General features: G+C 35.8%; 1 long non-coding RNA gene and 1 other non-coding gene across 2 annotated transcripts; one reads left to right on the top strand and one right to left on the bottom strand.

The window, feature by feature from the left end:
- Window positions 1-7,841: 7,841 nt before the first annotated feature.
- Window positions 7,842-13,492, bottom strand: LOC132267309 (uncharacterized). The gene is made up of 2 exons (XR_009468974.1): window positions 12,026-13,492; window positions 7,842-9,737 (listed from the first exon to the last, which is right to left on the bottom strand). It is a non-coding gene; the product is annotated as an uncharacterized LOC132267309 (long non-coding RNA).
- Window positions 13,493-18,688: 5,196 nt separating this feature from the next.
- On the top strand, window positions 18,689-18,795 carry LOC132267861 (small nucleolar RNA R71). Its single transcript, XR_009469109.1, has one exon. It is a non-coding gene; the product is annotated as a small nucleolar RNA R71 (small nucleolar RNA).
- The last annotated feature ends 1,229 nt before the right edge of the window (window positions 18,796-20,024 follow it).

Consider the following 20,024-nt stretch of genomic DNA (forward strand, 5'->3'; position numbering starts at 1 on the left):
GATTGGAGAACAAAAGCTCTCTTTAATGCAATATGATATCTTTCAAATGATGTCTCTTAGTTATTAAGACATTACCCACTCTGTTTATAGAGTTTCCAAGCTCAATATAGCTGTTAGGAGTGGAATGCACGAGGGTCGAGTAGAATAGAGCCGTTATAGTTTGAATCTGCAGATCTGTGACCAAACCAGTTGACATGTGGATAAATCAGTTGACATCTTGGCCTGAACCGGTTGATGTATGTTCCAAACCGGTTGACATCTACTACATAAACCAGTTGATGTATTTGCAAACCAGTTGACATCTTCTTCATAAACCAGTTGATGTATGTGCAAACCAGTCGACATAAATAAGCTTCAAATTGAAATTTGCTACTGCCTAGATACCGGTTGACATGAGCTTAGTAGGCGTCGACATGAACAAGCTTCCTCTTGAAATTTTGCTATTGGACATAAAAGAGCATAACTTCAAATGGACATAACTCGGTCCATTTAACTCCAAATGAGGTGAAATTTAAGTCTAAATTCATTGCCTTAAAGTCATCTTTCTAATGCCTTCAGCTTTACTCAAAAATTCCAACCACCAAAATGGTTATAGCCGTTTTAGCGCAACCTGGTCAGAAATCTGGCAGACCAGGATCAGCCACCTTGTGATGGTTATATCTCACTCAATTCAAATCCTTTTTAGGTGAAATTTGAGTCTAAATTCAAGGGCTCGAAGTCAGCTTTCCAATGCCACTGACCTTACTTAAAAATTCCAACTACAAAAATAGTTATAGCAGTTTTAGTAAAGGCTGGTCTGGAAATTTTCTGGGCTGAAAATTGCTTCTTATGAAAGATCCATCTTTCTAGCACCTAGGACTTTGATGAATGGTTCAATTCAGTTCAAGTCCAATTTCTAAGAGTCTAGGGACATATGAAGATGATAAATTTCATGTGCATTATGTCCTAGAGATATTTACCAAATTATGGTAACAAAGGCTTTAAAGTTGAAAAATGAATTTCAATGCATTTTCCTTTTCTTTCTAGAGACCAAAATAAATATTATGATTAATGTGCGTGGTCCTTGAATTTCTAGCTTAAGTGATGAGTTCTTTCAATGCTTAAACAAGCTTGAACTAACTCATTCTTTAGTAAAGACTCCACATGTCATATATAATGAAGTTCATAGTCTATTGCTAATAAATATATGAATGATAATGATGATATGCATGATCCTATAAAGATGAGCTTCAAATAGATTCATAAATACTTTGACATTGAATCCTAAACACTCACCATCCTATCTACCCCTTTCTTCATGCTTTGTCCATGATCGTGTAGGCTTTTAGGTAGACTCGCTTTCTTCCTTTCTTTGAGTTGCTTTCTTGCTCATTGTAGTCCAAGTTATCTTTGGATGGACTTTGCATTTGGTTCCTTGCAACTTCAAGTTCCTTTGACTCCTTTACTTTCCATAGATGTGATCTTGAGTAATGGAATACTTGTAATGGTCTTTATGATCTTCATTGAGGTTCTTCTTTGAATGTGAATCATCTACAACACTCAATATGAACATTAGTCCATAAACACCATTAATGGTTTGTTATCATCAAAACACCTAGATTGTCATTGGATGAAATCCTTAAGGTCAACACAATCAATACAACATTAATATAAACATAAGACACCCCCTACCTCATTTTGAGATGAAATCTCAAATCTCCACCGAAATGAAACCGCTCCGAATCCAACGAAACTTCGGGGTTTTGTCGGGAACAACACGATGAACATGAACCCTAAGGAATCTCTATAAAAATCACAACTAGATTTCAAACCCGAACTTAAAAAATGGCTAAAACAAGATTTCAATTGGTGGAATCGAAGGCCTCGCCAAGGCGAACATAAAACACTAAAGCACTACGGCATTTCACTAAAGGGAAGAAGCTCAAAAGAGGAGAAAGAATGTGGCAGCCCATGGTTGCCATGGAATTCGGCCAAGAGAGGGGAGAGAGAGAGAGAGAAACTTATTTATAGAAAAACGCAAAAAGTGCCCCGAACAAGCCCCGTTGGGTCCGGAAAAGTGAAATTCAAGCAGATGCGCTCAAATGACAAAACTCTATGAATGAAAAAGAACCAAAATAAGTAAAGATGAACAACGGAAGAAACGGCATCGAAAACTGAGTCCCGTGCAGGAATATATGTCTCGAACAAGTTCGGCAGCAATTAGAGCCAGAAACCCTTAAACTGGAGAAAAACAATCAGAAGGAAATTCTAAGAGTACATAACTCGACGAAAAGTGAAAATGAGTCCCGTATAAGAATCCAGGCTTAAAACAAGGCATTTTGTAATAACTTTCATTAATTGCACAATGGCCCCTCCAAAAAGTGAAAACTGCACAACTAGCCCAAAATGAAAATATCTTCCAAAAAAATATATTTTTAAAAACCCCTGAAATAAAATATCTTCAAAATATATTTACGAAAAATACCCCAAGAAAAGAAAAAGTTTCTGAAGAACTATGCATCCATACCCTTATGGGCACCGGAAGCAACCAAGGTACTTTTCTGCAAAACTAAAGATACGTATTTCTTGGAAACCACTTCGAATGAAGATACATGAAGTTGAAAACCAACTCCGAACACAAGGAGTGAGGTTATGTCAACAAAGTGACAAATAGGGAAAAGACAAAATAGGGAAAATGACATAAAGTGAATAGCGTCAAAAAACGAAAAATGTGGAAATGACTCGGTCCTCAAAGGAAGTTGTCAATCCAAAGGAAAGAGTCTCAGAACCCATTTCCGAGCACTCGAGATGACACTAAGTGACAAGAAACCGATCTCAGAAAAGAAATTTCAACAAAAAAAATTCATCCGTAAAATTCTGAGGAAAAAAGGAAAGGAAGGAAATGACCGGGTCATTACAGGAAATGAATGAAAAGCGAGATGAACATGTTATTTTCAAATCGATTGATAGATAGCCTGATCTGTTCTGATAGATTGAAAGAGTAAGAATAGATAGAACGGCTATTGGCCACATTACATACATATCAAATACATTCTAAAAGGTGCACTTATGTACACATTACATAATTAAAACCAAATATACATATTTTTGACATATAAAATAAAAAATAAGGCATTTCATGCTAACAAGTGCATGAATAAAGTACTTCAAATTTAGAAGCCAACCAAGGGGTATTATGTATCCTGAAACATAATTCCCATATTTGAAAAATATCCCAACAACGAGGTGAACAACTAAAGTTACTCGTAGGAAGATGAACATGCAAATGACCTAACGTTTTACAGTTTATTAAATTAATATAAATCAATTCATACGGTTCATGCCACTTAACGTCTTTGTCCAAGGTGAGACTCAAGGAGCATCCTAAGCTACCTTAAAACATTTCTAACACAAATCACAATATTTATGCAGGTAAACAACATAGGAGCATACAATATAACGCAACAAGGTATAAATTATCAAAGTTATGAACCTTAAATCTAAGATGCATAAAACAACTAAAGATATAATTTAGCATAATTGGAACTTCCAATACAACGTGACAAGATATAGATTATCAAAGTTATCAACTTGAAATCTAAGATGCGAAAACAACTAAAGTGTACAATTTAACATAATTGGAACTTCTAATACAACGCAACAAGATATAAATTCCCAAAGTTATCAACCTAAAATCTAAAATGTGAAAACAACTAAAGTGGTTCATGCCACCTAACATCTATGTTCCAAAGTGAACTAAGGAATTATCTAAATTACACAAGTCATTGAAATGATAAATCCAAAGCATACAAGTATACAAGCACTAGTATACAAAACCGTAAAGAGGCTTTAAGCATCAAATCACAAGTTACAAATAATCCATGATTAACAACTTGGAATTGAATACTAAATCAAATAGTGTAAAACTTGGACATCACGTCGGATTAAACCAAACGATAATAGTTATTTTAGGTTACTAGCCTGTCGGGAGGAGAGCTAATCTCCCGCCCTAGAGCTATACTCTAGTCCTTTCGAATAAACGACATCCCAAGTTTCCAAAATCAATAAATTATGCTACAACGTATATATCAACATGTAAATACAAGGTAAAAGATTATCTACCATGCACAATCAAATTTTGGAAACATACAATACATTCTCTAAGTACACAACTACTATGGTATGCAAAATGTCGAATCTTCAGTGTGCGATTCGTTATACGTACAAGGCATAGGATGTTGAATTTTTAATGTGCGATTCGTTACACACTATAACGATATTATCAATATTGAAAACTTAATCTCATGAATATAATACAAGTCCAAAATCATGATTTAAACATACTATTGACGTGAAATACATTATTAAATCATTAATGCAATAAAAATAGAAATTAATTTCACTAAATTTCAAATCTCATCTAAATACTACCTAATTAATATATGTCAAATATTATAACATGGTCATTACATATATCAAGTCAAATACTTATTTACATGAATAGAATACTTAAATAAAAATTAATTAAACTAATTAATTAATTTCTCTAGATTTTAAATCAACTTCAAATGACTTCAAATAATTATATATTAAAGACTACATCATGATCAATACATATATCAACTCAAAAACTTAATTATGTCATTGAAACAATTAAACAAAATTTAATTAAAATAAAATAATTAAATCTCTAGATTTTAAAACAATTTCAAATGATTCAAAATTAATATATGCTATGGAACAAGTCAAAGACATTACATATATCAAGTTAAAAATATAATTAAAGCAATGGGACCATTAAATAGATTTTAATTAATTCATTTAATTAAAATCTCTAGATTTCAAAACTTATTCAAATATTCTCAATTTAATATATGTCAAAGAACATGCCAAGGCCTAATTTAATATCATGTTACAAGTTAATTCCACACTAGATACAACTATATGAATTAAAATTTCATACAAGAAAATAATTAAATAAAGTTTTCAAAATTCATCCAAATATTCTCAAATTAATATATGTTAATGAACATACCAATGCCTAATTTAATATCATATTACAAATTAATTTTACACTAGATATAACTATGTGAATTAAATTTTATACAAAGGAAATTATTAAATAAAGATTTCAAAACTCATCCAAATATTCTCAATTTAATATATGTTATGGAACATGCCAAGGTCTAATTTAATACCAAGTCTTTAATTAATTCCACACTAGATACAACTACGTGAATTAAATTTTATCCAAAGAATAATTAAATTAAATTCTAGATTTCATGCAAAAACAAGTATACAAGTTATATAAACCTCAAAAATAATTAACACCAAGCACATAAACCTATAATCATTCCCTACCTCAATTTGAGATGAAATCTCAAAAGCCACCAAAATGAAACCGCTCCAAATCCGATGATACTTCGGGATTACGAGGGGAACAACTATTCTCCTTACGGCAACACCAAAATCCAAACCCGAACTCAAAAATGGTCGAAACCAGATTCTAAAAGAGGGGAATCGAAGGTCTCGCCAAGGCCTACAATAATGCCTTCATCGGAGGAGGTGAATCAAAGTGGAAGGGGTTCAAAAGGGAGGAAGAAGGGTGGCAGCCCAAAGGGCTGCCATGGTGGCCGGCCATGGAGGACAAAGGAGGAAAAATCTGACTTTTCCTCTCTCTTCCCTCCTATTTATACTATTCCCAAAAAGTGCCCTAAAAGGGCCCGCTCGGCCACGAAAAGTGAAATCTGTGCAACGTACTCAAACGATAAAACACTATGAACGAAAAAGAACCGAAATAAGAAAAAATGAACAACGGAAGAAACGGTGTTAAAAATCGAGTCCCGAGCAGAAAGACATACCCCGAAAGAGTTCGGCGGCAACTAGGGTTGGAAACCCTAAAATAGGGAAAAATGACTGGAATGAATTCTAAGAGTACGTGACTCGACAAAAAATGAAAATAAATCCCGTATGAGGATCTAGGCTCAAAACGAGACATTTTGCAATAACTTTTATTAATTGCACAATGGCCCTCCAAAAAGGGATAACTGCACGAATAACCCAGAATGAAAATGTAATGACCCGGTCATTTTCTTTTCTTTCCTTTTCTTAAATTTTACGGATAAATTTTTTCCGTTGAATTTTCTTTTTTGAGTTCAGTTACTCACCACTTAGTGTCATCACGAGTGCTCAGAAATGGTTTCCGAGACTCTTTCCTTTGGGTTGATAACTTCCTTTAATGACCGAGTCATTTTCACATTTTCATTTTTCGGACACTGTTCACTTTTCGTCCTTTTCCCATTTGTCACTTTATTGGCACAACCTCACTTTCCGTGTTCGGAGTTAAGTTTTGACTTCACGAGTTTTCAATCCAGTCGATTTCCTCGAAACACGTAACTTTACTTTTAGAGAAAAGCTTGCCGGTTGTTTCTTTCTCCTGTAGGTTATTCAGAAACATTGATATTTCTTGGGGTATTTTTCATAAATATCTTTTGAAGATATTTATTTCAGGGGTTTTTAAGAAAATATCTTTTAGAAGATATTTTCTGGGCAGTTTTGCAGTTATCCTTTCTTGGAGGGCCATTGTGTAATTAACGAAAATTATTGCAAAGTGCCTCATTTTAAGCCTAAATCCTCATACGGGATTCATTTTCACATTTCGTTGGTTCGGGAACTCTTAGAATTTCCTTCTGGTCATTTTCCCCAGTTTTAGGGTTTTCGGCCCTAGTTGTCGCAAACTTGTTTCGGGACATACCTTCCTGCACGGGACTCAGTTTTCAATGCCATTTCTTCCGTTATTTATTTTTTTTTTTTTCATTTCGGTTCTTTTTCATTCACGGTGTTTTAATGTTTCAGCGCGTCTGCGCAAATTCCACTTTTCTAGATTTAGCAGGGCCCTTTCGGGGCCCTTTTAGGGTTTTACTATAAATAGGGGTTATAAAATTAAAACAGGGGATTCTCTTTCTTCTCACGCTGCTATAAATCAGCCATGGCAGCCCAAGGGGGCTGCCACCCTTTTTTTTCTCAAATTGACCTTCTTCCCCTTTGTAAAATGTCGTAGTGCCTTAGCGTTTATCTTAAGTCTTGATGAGGCGTGGTACGACTGAGCGTGTAAACAAAATAATGCACAACACTTTAGGTTTAGAAATAATGTCAAGTGGGCACCATATTTTAAAATTTATAAAACCACTAAGCACTTATACTATGGAGTATGAAGTAAGCAGGTATCGTCCCAAGAGATTTAAACAATTATAAGTTTTCCAGAATTGAATTCTACTTTATTACTTATGTGATTGCTAAAAAGGTTTGGTTTTGTGATTAGACTAATTTTAAACTAAATGATTGTAATAAAATTATGGAGTTTAAAAGATTGGAAAGAGACTTAGGGTGTAAGATTCACCACTACGCACATTCCCTAACTCACTCACTTTTAACTAATCAGGGAAATAATAATGTGTAATCTAAATGTGACTAACAACTGCAAAGAAAAGTATAAAGCATCAATTTCAAGCCTGAATTGCCTACCTAATAACAAATAAACTAAGTGTACTGCAACTCACCAATCCAAATAATGATCCATCAATTCAAATTACAATTCTAGCTTACATTAATCTAAAAGATAATGCAATTGTGACAAAAAGTATATAATTCAAACATAAGTATGGATGGTCTACTTACCTAATAATTAAATTGCAATTAAATTAATTAAACTTAAATTAAACTAATTAAACATGAATTTAAAACAAATTAGACGATAAATTAACCTAAACATGTAATGCCATCCATCAAATAGAAGTAATTTTCTATCAATTTGAACACGATTACAACTAATTAATACCATGCATAGCCATCACAAGAATCAATTAACAAGAATTCAAGTGTAGAACTTGATCAACAATCAAACACACATAAGACAACATAATATTGACATAGATAATCAAATGGAAGAATTTATTCATAAACATTCAAGGCTAAACACTAATTACACAAATTCATCCCCAAAAAGTGAAAAGAGAGAGATTAGGTTACATGCTTATGGTTTATCCAACCTTAAGTAGAAGAATCAGCCACTCATGATTGACGAATTTGAAGACGGAACAATCTCTATCATCTGCTTCATCATCTTTGAGCTTCCTCTTCCAAACCCTAGCCCGTTCTTCGTTTCTCCTCTTTCGTGTGTTTTTCCAGAGAGAATATAATATCACGATACAAACTAAAAAATAAAACTTAATAATAATAAAATAATATTCACTAGTTAATATAATGAAAAACTAACTCTAAAAAGAATGGGCTTATTTACCTTAAGTAACAAACTCTATTAAAGCCCATGAGTTACAAAAATAAGCTCAAAAGACAAAATCCCGTAGCCATCAAAACATAAATCCCGTAATGCTACCAGGTGCTGGGGGATCGATCCCCGAGCCTTGGGGATCGATCCCCCAAGGGCATTTTTAGTTCTGTGAATAGTGGGGGATCGATCCCCCAGGCTTGGAAATTTCCTGTAAGCTTTATTTAGCTCCATTTTGGCCCCGAGCTCATTGGTTTGCTTCTTGATATTTGGGAACATCATCAAATGCCCGAAAAAGGTAGAATTGACTGCTTTTGAAGGATGAACACATTATACGAACTAGGGCTGCAACTTGGGCGGGCTAACCCAGCCCAACCCAAGCCCAGCCTAGAAATTTTAAAATTGGGGCTTATATTCACAAATGAGGTTCATGTTCGGGTTGGGTTTTGTCAAAACCCGGACACATTCGGATTGGGCTCGGGCTTAACCCGAACCCAACCCGAAACCCATTTTTTTTTTTTTTTTTCTCTCCTCTTTCTCTTTCTCTTTCTCTTTCTCTCCTCTTTCTATAGTACGACACAACTTCGATGCAGAGGAGAACCAAACAATTCTCTATCGTATCTTCGTCACTCGCCATAGCCATGGGAGTCTCTTCTTCTTCTGTTCTTGATTTGAGAGGGATTCATGGTGATTAAATTGTACTTGATCTAAGAGGGATTCATGCAGAAATTGTGCTCCTCGATCTTCTCAAACTGTGGTTGATATGCTTTTTGGGCATCTCCAAGAATCGCTTTCGTCTTCGAGAATTAGAAACAATTCATCGCCGACAACGGCGACGAAAACGACGAGCAGTTGAATCTGAAATGGGTTTTGATTTTTTGAACAATTTGAAATGATATGCCGATATGGGTTTTGATATAGGTATTAGGTTTTGAACTTTAGATTCTAGCAGACAGATAGATAAATTGAAATATATAGGTTTTGAACTTCTGATTCTTGTTGATTTTGTAGTTGCGCAAGAGAGAGAGAGAGCAATTTCAGAGTTAAAGAATGAGAATAGAGATGAAGGTAATTGAGGGAGGCTGAAATGATTTGCCCTAAAAATATATATATTTTTAATAATAATATAATTAAATATATATAATATACACATATATATAATATTTATATAAATTTTCGAAAAAAAAAAAAAAAAATTAACCTGTCAACCCGACCCAACCCGCCCGAAAATATTCGATCCTGGTTATGACCCAACCTATGTTAAGTACAATTCAGGTTGGCCCAACCCAACCCGATTCGGGTTAAAGTTGGGTTCGGGTTGGGCTAGGTTGGGCCAACCCAACTTGCAGCCCTAATACGAACAATGGGTTGCAACCTCTTTTTGCCATTTTCTGAACTTTTTCCGAATGTCTTTGCTTGTCTCCAAAAAGGCTTTAATGAACCGAAATTAGTCAATTTGAACCTTATTGACCTGAAATTAACAAAAATATAAATTAGAACTAAAATATGAAAATAAGATAGATGCAAGAACTAAAATACCCTATTTTAGGTGCTGAAATGTACAACATTTATGTTTTTATCACGCCCTCAAACTTAGATATTGCTAGTCCCTAGCAATGAACTACAGTATATGAGAATGAAACAAACATATATACAACTATGAACTAATAAAACAAAGAAAGATAACACCACTTTCGTAGGGATCACGAATACATTTAGCATATGCAACAAGCCTTTTAAACCCCTACGTTACCCCTAGTGGACGAGTGAGGTCTTGTGAGGGTTTCCAGAAATGGTACCCACAAACATCAACAGCTCTTTCTTACTTGAGAAGCAATGACACATATCAAACAAGTGTTGAAAGTAAATTACTTAAAGTATGCAAATTTTTAACATTTCTAAGTTATTCTCAACATTTCAATATCATGTAAGTAAAAATGGTCCTCCACACATCAAGCAAGTTAATCATGCAAATTGAATCAATTCTATCATCCTTTTTGAGTGAACCGGCATCAAAATGTGTTGCTATCCTAACAAATCAAAGTAATGACATAACCTTACCCTCAAACTAGCATACAGATATAGTTTTAGATATCAAGACATTGAATGAACCTTATTATTCAATCAAACATTCTTTGTTTATTTATTTCATTTCATTATTATTATTATTATTATTATTATTTTTTTTTTTTTTGTGTATGACCGTGTGCAATGTCCAAGTTCCTTAAGCTCTCCAATCACCCCATGTAACAAGCGTTGAGCAAACGACTCCCAAACCAGATGGTCTTAAGGCGTTAAGTGTAAAGACACTCCTAAGGGCGTAATGACTTGGAATGGCTAGGCTACGAAATCAAACTAATCATACATCTTACATTCTTTCCTTGTCTTCCTTTTTAATCAGTTGACATATTGAAAGAATGCAATTTTTTTTTCATCTTTGGTGAGTGCTTTTATTTCTTTTCTTTGCAAGGCCATTTTATCAAGAATGAAAACTTTCAAAGCATACTAGCTCAATTGGGATAAACCAAGACAATAATCAACTAAGCATGTATCCCACAAATTGAATGCTAGTGTGCGCAAGTGCAAGTGTAGAATTCTAAAATCAACTCTCAAAGCATTTTTAACCAACAAGATAATGTGTACCACAAGAGCAAACATGATATCAAAAATTAAAAATTTACTCCTAAATGGCATCCTAGAGTATACAAGAAGTATTAGACTTTAAGAACTTGTTTTTCAAAGGCACTATACGTCAAAAGTTCGAAATTATTGCCAAATACATCTCAAATCTCATCATGCATTTAAAACTCAACTTAAAATAGAATGAATCATAACGATCAACCTTACCCCCAAACTTAAACTGTACATTGTCCTCAATGTGCAATGAGAACAATGAAATATGATGAAAAGAGTATACCGTGATAGCAAAGATTATGAAATCCGACAATGATCCAGTAGGAAAGATGTCTCCCCTAAATTTGGATGCAAAAACCTGTCTATATAACCATACTAGCAAACTTACATCAAATATGACATGGAATAAGCAATGCATACAGTCCAAAGCAATAGATATCACGTTGCAAAGAGATAAGAGATGAAATCCTTTATAATAGATTAAAACATGCAAATCCAATCATAAGGGCATACCGGTAACGCATATTTTTTAATTTTTGTGGTATTTTTTTTTTAAAGAAACAAAGAAAAAAAACATGAATATACAACTTACAAAATAAAAAAATAAAAAAATGAGTTAAGTTTAACGTGACCGAATGCTTCTCGGATATTTTTTTTTTATTATTTTATTTTATTTTTTTTTTAATCATCAATCTAGAATTATTTATTATTTATTTTCATTTTTTTATCATCAATTTAGACTTTTGGAATCAACAAATTAAGTCCAAAACAAATCCTCACAAATTAAACCAAATTATGAACAACCCAGTTCAACTAAACTTTTTTCAATAAATTATTCTTGTTATTTTTTTGTTAAACTGATAAAAATTTTGTAATTTTTTTTTTTTTTCGAAAGAATTCTTTTCTTTTCTTCCACTCTGTCAAACTTGCAATCACTTTTGACCGGGATGACACAATAATGGAGAAGTGGATTGTTCAAATGGAATATAAACTGTCATTTTGTTCGTACTTTCTGTTCTCTTTTGAGTGGAATGATTCTCATTCACCCTAACTATCAGGTCGTGGATTTGCTACCGAAAGAATAAATCCTGGAGAAATTGAAGTTCTCAAAATCAAAGGGCGAACCTCAAACCGTCGGTGGAGAAGAACTCAGAACCATGGCCGGAATTTAACGCAGCTAACCGTTGGCGCAGCATGATCGGTTTCCTTTTTCATTACCCGTGACATTGGAAAAATAAAGGGCGAAGCAAAGGGCGCTGTTTAAACGAAGCAAGGCCGAGTCTCAAATCGTAGCCTGAGGAGAACCCAGACGGAATCAGAGAAGAAACCAGCGATTCACAAGCTCGCCGGAAGAACCCAGCCGGAATCAGAGAAGAACGAGCCGGAAAAATAAAGGGCGAATCACGATCCCGCCGGAAAGATAAAGCCCAGCCGCGACGCCGGAGAAAAACCAGCCGCAAATCGCTGGAGAAGAACCCAGAAATTGCTGCTGCTGTTTTTTTTTATTTTGACCCACAAACTCGCCGGAGAAAGCCCAGTCAAAAACGCCGGAGAAACCCAGTTAAAACCGCCGGAGAAACCCAGTTAAATTCCGGTGATTTTGACACAGTCACCGGAATCGCTGGAGAAACACAGTCAAAATCACCGGAAAGGAACTCAGCTGGCGCTGGAAAGAACAAACCAATCTTAACGCCGAAAGGAACAGCGAACAGCCGCGATCCGGAAAGACGAATAGCCGCGATCCGGAAAGACGAACAGCCGCGATCCGGAGAAAACCCAGCTGAGATCGCTGGAGAGAACCCAGATCTGACGCCGTTAAATGACCCAGCCGCGACGCTGTTGAAATCCCGCTGTCGGCGCTGCTGTTTTTCAGGAACGGCAACCCCACCCTTGTAATCGCACCCAACAGCGTTTTACAAAGGAAAGCAAAGCCGCTGGAAAAGAAGAAGAAAGAACTGAGTCTCAAACTGGCAAAGCAAAGCAAAGGCCGAGAGGCATGGCGCCGGAATTGAAGGCCTACGACACCGCGGAAGAGAAGAGCCAACCGTGAGGGTTGGACGATGAAATTGGGTTTAGAGATTTTTGGGGAAAGAAAAAGAATTTTGTTTGGGCATGGAGGCATCGAGGGCAAGCTAGGGGTTCGATCACCATAAGTGAGGGATCGTAAATTTTATGTAAAAAAAAAAAAAAAATGAAAAAGTGAAAAGGGATTGATCCCCATGGATGGTTGGGGAATTGATCCACATGAGCCTTTTTTTTTTTTTTTTGTTGCTCTCAAAGTATGGGATTGACCTCCCATTGTGTCCCATAGATTGTTTTGTTTTATTTTTTTATTTTTATTTTTTGAAGCAAAACTAAAAAACATATATACACTAAAATAAAATAAAATAATAATAATAATAATAATAATAAATAATAATAATAATAATAATAATAAACAAATAAATAAATAAAATTAAAATAAAATCACAAAGCAACCTATACGAACTAGTACTATTTTTTTTTTTTTTTTTTTTTTGAATAAAGCAAAACTAAAATGAAATAATAATAATAATAATAATAATAATAATAATAAATGGAAATAAAATCAAACATCAACTTACACTACTCATTTACAATTTTTTTTTTTTTTGGTTATTATTATTATTTTTTTAATTTAAAAATGCATAAATGTACAAAAGGAAAAAGGAAAAAAAAATATAAAATAGTAACAAAAATGTAAATTAACATGCAACGAAGGAAAAACTCGATATAACTAGTGTTTAACGTCGTTAGAAAGACGTAAAATGCTCTCAATCTTCAAAGTAAATGGGATCTACCAAGAGGGCGGATTCCACATTTCTTTGAAAAACTTGTCCATCAATGTATGGTTTAAACCTTTGACCATTAACTTTGAAGGTCCCTTCATCTTTTAGATTTTTAAGTTCAACCGCCCCATGAGATGAAACGGAGATGATTTGATAAGGGCCTTCCCATTTGGTTCGAAGCTTTCCAGGGAAGAATTTGAGTCTAGAGTTGAATAACCAAGCCTTTTGACCAACCTCAAAGGACTTTTTCACAATATGTTTATCATGAAATACTTTTGTCCTTTCCTTGTAGATTTTTGAACTGACATAGACATTATTTCGCAATTCCTCTAACTCATTGAATTGGAGTAAACGGTCCTTTCGGCCTTATCAAGATCAAAGTTGAGCTTTTTTATTGCCCAAAGTGCTTTGTGTTCTAGCTCAACCGGAAGATGACAAGGTTTCCCATAAACAAGTTTATATGGAGACATGCCTATTGGAGTCTTGTAAGCTATCCGGTAAGCCCACAAAGCATCATTCAATTTCCTTGATCAATCTTTTCGGTTCGGATTGACAGTTTTCTCAAGAATATACTTGATTTCCCTATTTGACACCTCGACTTGCCCACTTGCTTGGGGATGGTAGGGAGTGGCCACTTTATGTGTGATAGAGTATTTCAAAAAGAGTTTCTTCAAAAATTGATTGCAGAAATATTTTCCTCCATCACTTATCATAGCCCTTGGCATACCAAAACGAGTAAAAATATTTGATTTGACGAATGCAATTACCACGGAGTGGTCATTCGTTTTGGTAGCACAAGCATTAACCCCCTTTGACACATAATCAACGGCAACGAGAATGTATTGAAAGCCATAAGACATTAGGAATGGTCCCATAAAATCTATGCCCCATACATTAAAGATTTCAACTACGAAGACTGAAGTTAAAGGTATCATGTCTCTCTTTGACATTGATCCTAACTTTTGGCACCGAACACACACCTTGCAAAAGTTATAGGCATCTCGGTGGATAGTGGGCAGAAGAGCCCACTTTGAAGAACCTTCAAAGCGGTCTTTTTTCCACTGAAATGCCCACCACAAGCAAATGTGTGACAAAACACAAGGACACTCGGAACTTCACTTTCTGGCACACATCTCCTTATGATTTGATCCGGGCAATAACAAAACAGATTGGGATCTTCCCAATAGTATTTTCGGATGTTAGCAAAGAATCGGTCATTTTCTTGTTTTGACCAAGTAATGGGAAGTTTGCCGGTTATAAGATAATTAACAATGTCGGCGAACCAAGGCAACGTCCCATTTGAGATTTGAAAGAGTTGTTCATCCGAAAATGATTCATGAATTTCAAGATTTGAAGAAGATTCAACCATTAATCTAGACAGATGATCGGCAACGACATTATCGGAGCCCTTTTTGTCCTTGATTTCAAAGTTAAATTCTTGAAGAAGTAGGATCCATCTTATCAAGCAAGGTTTGGTTTCCTTTTTCATTAAAAGATGCCTAAGAGCGGCATGATCGGAAAACACAATTACCTTAGATCCTAAGAGATATGACCGAAATTTATCAAGGGCATATACTACGGCAAGTAATTCTTTCTTGGTAGTAGAATAGTTCAATTGGGCACCTGAGAAAGTCTTACTCTCATAGTATATAGCACATGATAGCTTACCTACCCTTTGCCCCAAAACAGCACCTATTGCAAAGTCGGAAGCATCACACATAATCTCAATGGTAAGGACCAATTTGGAGGTTGCATGATGGGAGCGGATGATAGAAGAGTGCGAAGTTGATGAAAAGCATTTAGGCATGCTTCATCAAAAACAAATGGAGTCTCCTTGGCAAGAAGGTTGCACAAGGGTCTAACAATTTTGCTAAAGTCTTTGATGAACTGGCGATAAAAACCGACATGTCCTAGAAAGGAGCAGATTTCTCTTACCGTAGTAGGTGGAGACAATTCAGAAATCAGCTCAACTTTCACTCTATCTACTTTTATTCCTCTTTTAGAGATGACATGTCCAAGCATGATTCCTTCTTGAACCATGAAATGGTTCTTTTCCCAACTTAACACAAGATTAGTCTCACGACATCTTTGAAGTACTTTTTTTCGATTTTGGAGACACGAATCAAATGAGGACCCAAAAACCGAGAAGTCATCCATCAAGACTTCTAAATACTTTTCCACCATGTCCGAAAAAATTGACATCATACACCTTTAGAAAGTGGCAGGAGCATTGCACAATCCAAAAGGCATCTGTCGATAAGCAAATGTACCGAAAGGACATGTAAAGGTGGTCTTTTCTCGATCCAATGGATCTAAGGCCACTTGATTGTACCCCAAGGAACCATCTAGGAAGCAATAGTATTGTTGCCCGGCTAATCTTTCTAAGATTTGGTCAATGAAAGGCAATGGAAAATGGTCCTTCCTAGTGGCGGAATTCAGCTTTCGGTAATCTATGCAAACACGCCACGAAGTGGCGGTGCGTTTTGAAATGAGATCACCCTTAGCATTTTTAACAACTGTGATTCCCGACTTTTTAGGAACCACTTGAGTTGGACTAACCCATTTGGAATCAGAGATAGGATAAATGATTCCCGCATCTAGAAGTTTCACAACCTTCTTCATGATAACTTCCTTCATATTTGGGTTCAATCTCCTTTGATCATCCCTAAATGGCCTTTCATCCTCTTCCATGTGTATGCGATGCATACAAATAGAAGGGTCAATGCCTTTTAAGTCAGCCACACTCTATCCAATGGCTTCTTTGTTAGCTTTAAGCACTTCCAAAAGATCATTCTCTTGGTCATTTTCAAGATTTGAAGCAATGATGACCAGAAGAGTCTCTTTTGGGCCTAAGAAGGCCTATTTGAGATCAGATGGAAGAGGTTTAAGCTTAAGAGTAGGAGGAGAGATGAGAGACGGAACTGGTAGAGTACTAGAGAGTGAAGGAAAAGGTTCTTTCTTGCTTTTCCAAGGTGGGTAATCCAAAGTGACCATAGAGTCCATTAAAGCATTCATGTCACTTATGGATCCTTCTGTGTTAAAACCACAACTTTCGAACATTTCACAAAGGCACGCCTCAAGAGGGTCCTTAGAGAGAATAGAGGGAATAGTCTCCTCTACGGTTTCATCTAAGACATCCACTAGGAAACACTCGTCTTCATCTGTGGGATGTTGACTTGCATTGAAAACATTAAGCTTAACCATCATGTTGCCAAAAGAGATGTCCATAATACCGGATCTGCAATTAATGGTAGCATTGGCAGTGGCAAGAAATGGTCTTCCTAGGATAACTGGAATGTGATTGGTAAGATTAGGGACTGGCTCAGTATCAAGTACCACAAAATCAATCGGGAAATAAAATTTATCAACCTTAATCAAGATGTCCTCAACAATTCCCCTCGATTTCTTAATTAATCTATCGGCTAGTTGGATTACTACTGATGTTGGCTTTAAGTCCCCTAATCCTAATTGCAAGTAAACAGAGTATGGAATGAGATTGATACTTGCACCTAAATTAAGGAGAGCTCTACGAATCTCTTGGTTTCGAATAACACAAGAAATGGTCGAAGCACCCAGATCCTTGAACTTAGGAGGAGTGTTAGACAGAATGATGGAACTCACTTGTTCTGTTAAAAGCACTTTCTTAAGGTCTTTTCCTTTGCTCTTCCTCTTTTGTGTGCATAAGTCCTTCAAGAACTTTGTATATGGTGGAATTTGCCTAATTGCATCTAGAAGAGGAAGATTGATTTTTACTTGTTTGAACACTTCCGTCATATCATGAATTTTTCCTTCTTGTCTCCCAAATAATGAAGTCTCTCTCAAAGCTTGAGGAAATGGAGCTTTTGGCTCATAAGGCTTCTTGAATTGGGGAGGTGATGATAAAGATGATGGAAGGTCCTTTTTGGAACCACTAACATCCAAAGAAATAGGAATAGGATTTAGAATAGGACGGATGCTACCACTTGGTTGCTTTAGTTCACTATCCTCCTTAGGTACCTCTACCTTATTATCCACTTTCCTACCACTCCTGAAGGTAGTAATTGCTTGAACTTGCTCATTTTCAGAAAATTCTAATGAAGGACTTGCTTATGCCATAAATTGCCCCTTAGGATTGGTCTCAGTTTGACTAGGCAACTTACCTTTCTCTCTCACATTTAAAGAATTAGCTAATTGCCCGATTTGAGCTTTAAGCTTTGCAATTGATTGAGAGTGAGAATGAAACAATTGATTATCTTTTCAAAGATCACCTAAGGCTTGCAAAACCTTGTCCTCAAAAGCGGAACTCTTAGGAGGCGCTTGATTTGGATTAGAGTAGGATTGGGAATTTGATGTTTGAGGATGAGAGTATTGATTCACATTCTGAGGATAGAATGAAGGACGGTAACCTTGAGAATTCTGATTTTGATTTTGAAAATGTGGGAGAACATACTTTGCTTGGTAACCTTGAGTTTGAGAAGAATTTGTACCGTCTCTTTGATTTCTCCACGCAAAGTTAGGATGATTTTTCCACCCCGGATTATAAGTATTGGAATAAGGGTTGTTCCCTTGATGAATGAAAGCTGCATTTGCTTGTTCTTGAGACTCACTTTGTATGATTTGTCTCAGAGGGCAGTTTGAAGTATGGTGAGTGTAACTAGAACAAGTCATGCACATTTCATTGGATGGATGAGAATAAGATTGAATTGCCGGACCTTGATTCAAAAGGAATTTATAAAGTCTTTGAGTAAGATTTTTGACCTCGGCGGCAATTTCCATGGAAGAGTCTATTTGATTTAGAGCTTTCTTGCCTCCCATATTTGATAGGTGACCACCCCTAGAAGATGAAGATCTATGCATTGAGTTTTCGCTCATTTTTTCAAAAAGAAGCCAAATTTCATCTTTATTTCTTTCTATGTAGCTTCCGCCACAAAAAACATCAACAATGCCCTTATTGGCATCGGATAAACTTGAAAAGAAACATTGAATTAATTACCACTTAGGAATGTCATGATGTGGACACTTCCGTAGCAAGTCATTCAAACGTTCCCATGCTTCATGAAGGGGTTCTCCTTTTTGTTGTTTAAATTCACGAATGGAAGTTCTCATGGCATCAGTTTGACTTGTGGGGGTAATACTTCTTTAGGAACTCTTGTTGCAATTGTGCCCAAGAGGTGATTGTATTTGGCCACAAGTTGTTAAACCAATATTTAGCTTTATCCAGAAGAGTGAAAGGGCAAAACTTCATTTTAAGGACTCCTTCTGGAACATCCATGATTTTTACGGTGGAACAAACTTCCAAGAACTCATCTAAATGTTTATAAGGTTCTTTATTGCTCAACCCATAGAAAAGGGGGCACATGTTAATGGTGGAAGCCTTAATTTCATAATGATGAGCACGGAAATTTGGCAATTGAATACAAGTGGATGCATTATATTGATTTGGAGTGTAACGATCCCTAAGGACCATTGGAAGATTGAGAGGATTGAGAGGAGGATATGGCATTTGACCTTGCTGATGATATGCCATTTGACCTTGTTGAGGATATGCCATTTGAACATATTGTTGTTGTTGCTCACTAATTGGGGGAACAACATTTGGCCTTGGCATCCCTAGATTAGGTTGTTGCACAACATGATTGATTGGTCGTGGCATTCCCAAGGGTGGATCCACACCTTGAGGATGCACAATATGAACTTGTGGTGGGTGGTGCACACCGTTATGATCCACATGACCAAGATCTACAATGGGATCTTCAATTGGATCTATTGGGTCTTCCATTAAAGGTGATGAAAAATCAAAATTTGGAAAATTAGGATGATTATTACCTCTTAAATGCCAAAGGGAAATTTTGAGATTTTGATTTACAGGAGCAAGAGGACGATTAAGTGATCTACGACCATGCATGCACTAGAATAAGTCAACACACCAACACTTCAATTTTTCAACCTCTACATACGATGTTCCCAAACTCCTCAATAATATCAATGCACTTAAAACAAATAAATACCTTCACACGGGCCGATGGCTTCTATAAGAAGGTATGCTTGGACTTAAAAATAAAACAATTCAAATTAAGCCTCCACTTGGGCTGTCCAAAACATGCAAAATAGTAAACAATTAAGCACAAAAATTAAAGAGAAACTTACAAATGGTCCTTAAGCAACTTCAAATTTTTTTTAATTGCTTCCAAGTCCAGCGTTTGCTCCACTTTCCTTCAATTACCTAATTGACAAATCAAATGAGAAAATAAAAAATTAAAATGACTTAAAAGTAAACAATCAATAAAGAACTAATGTCTAAGTCAATTCTTTAAAACCTAACTATCCCCGGCAACGGC

This window comes from Cornus florida, unplaced genomic scaffold (genome assembly GCF_030987335.1).
Source record: "Cornus florida cultivar Cherokee Brave unplaced genomic scaffold, ASM3098733v1 CherokeeBrave_3.0.0_Hap2_Chr07, whole genome shotgun sequence".
NCBI lineage: Eukaryota > Viridiplantae > Streptophyta > Magnoliopsida > Cornales > Cornaceae > Cornus > Cornus florida.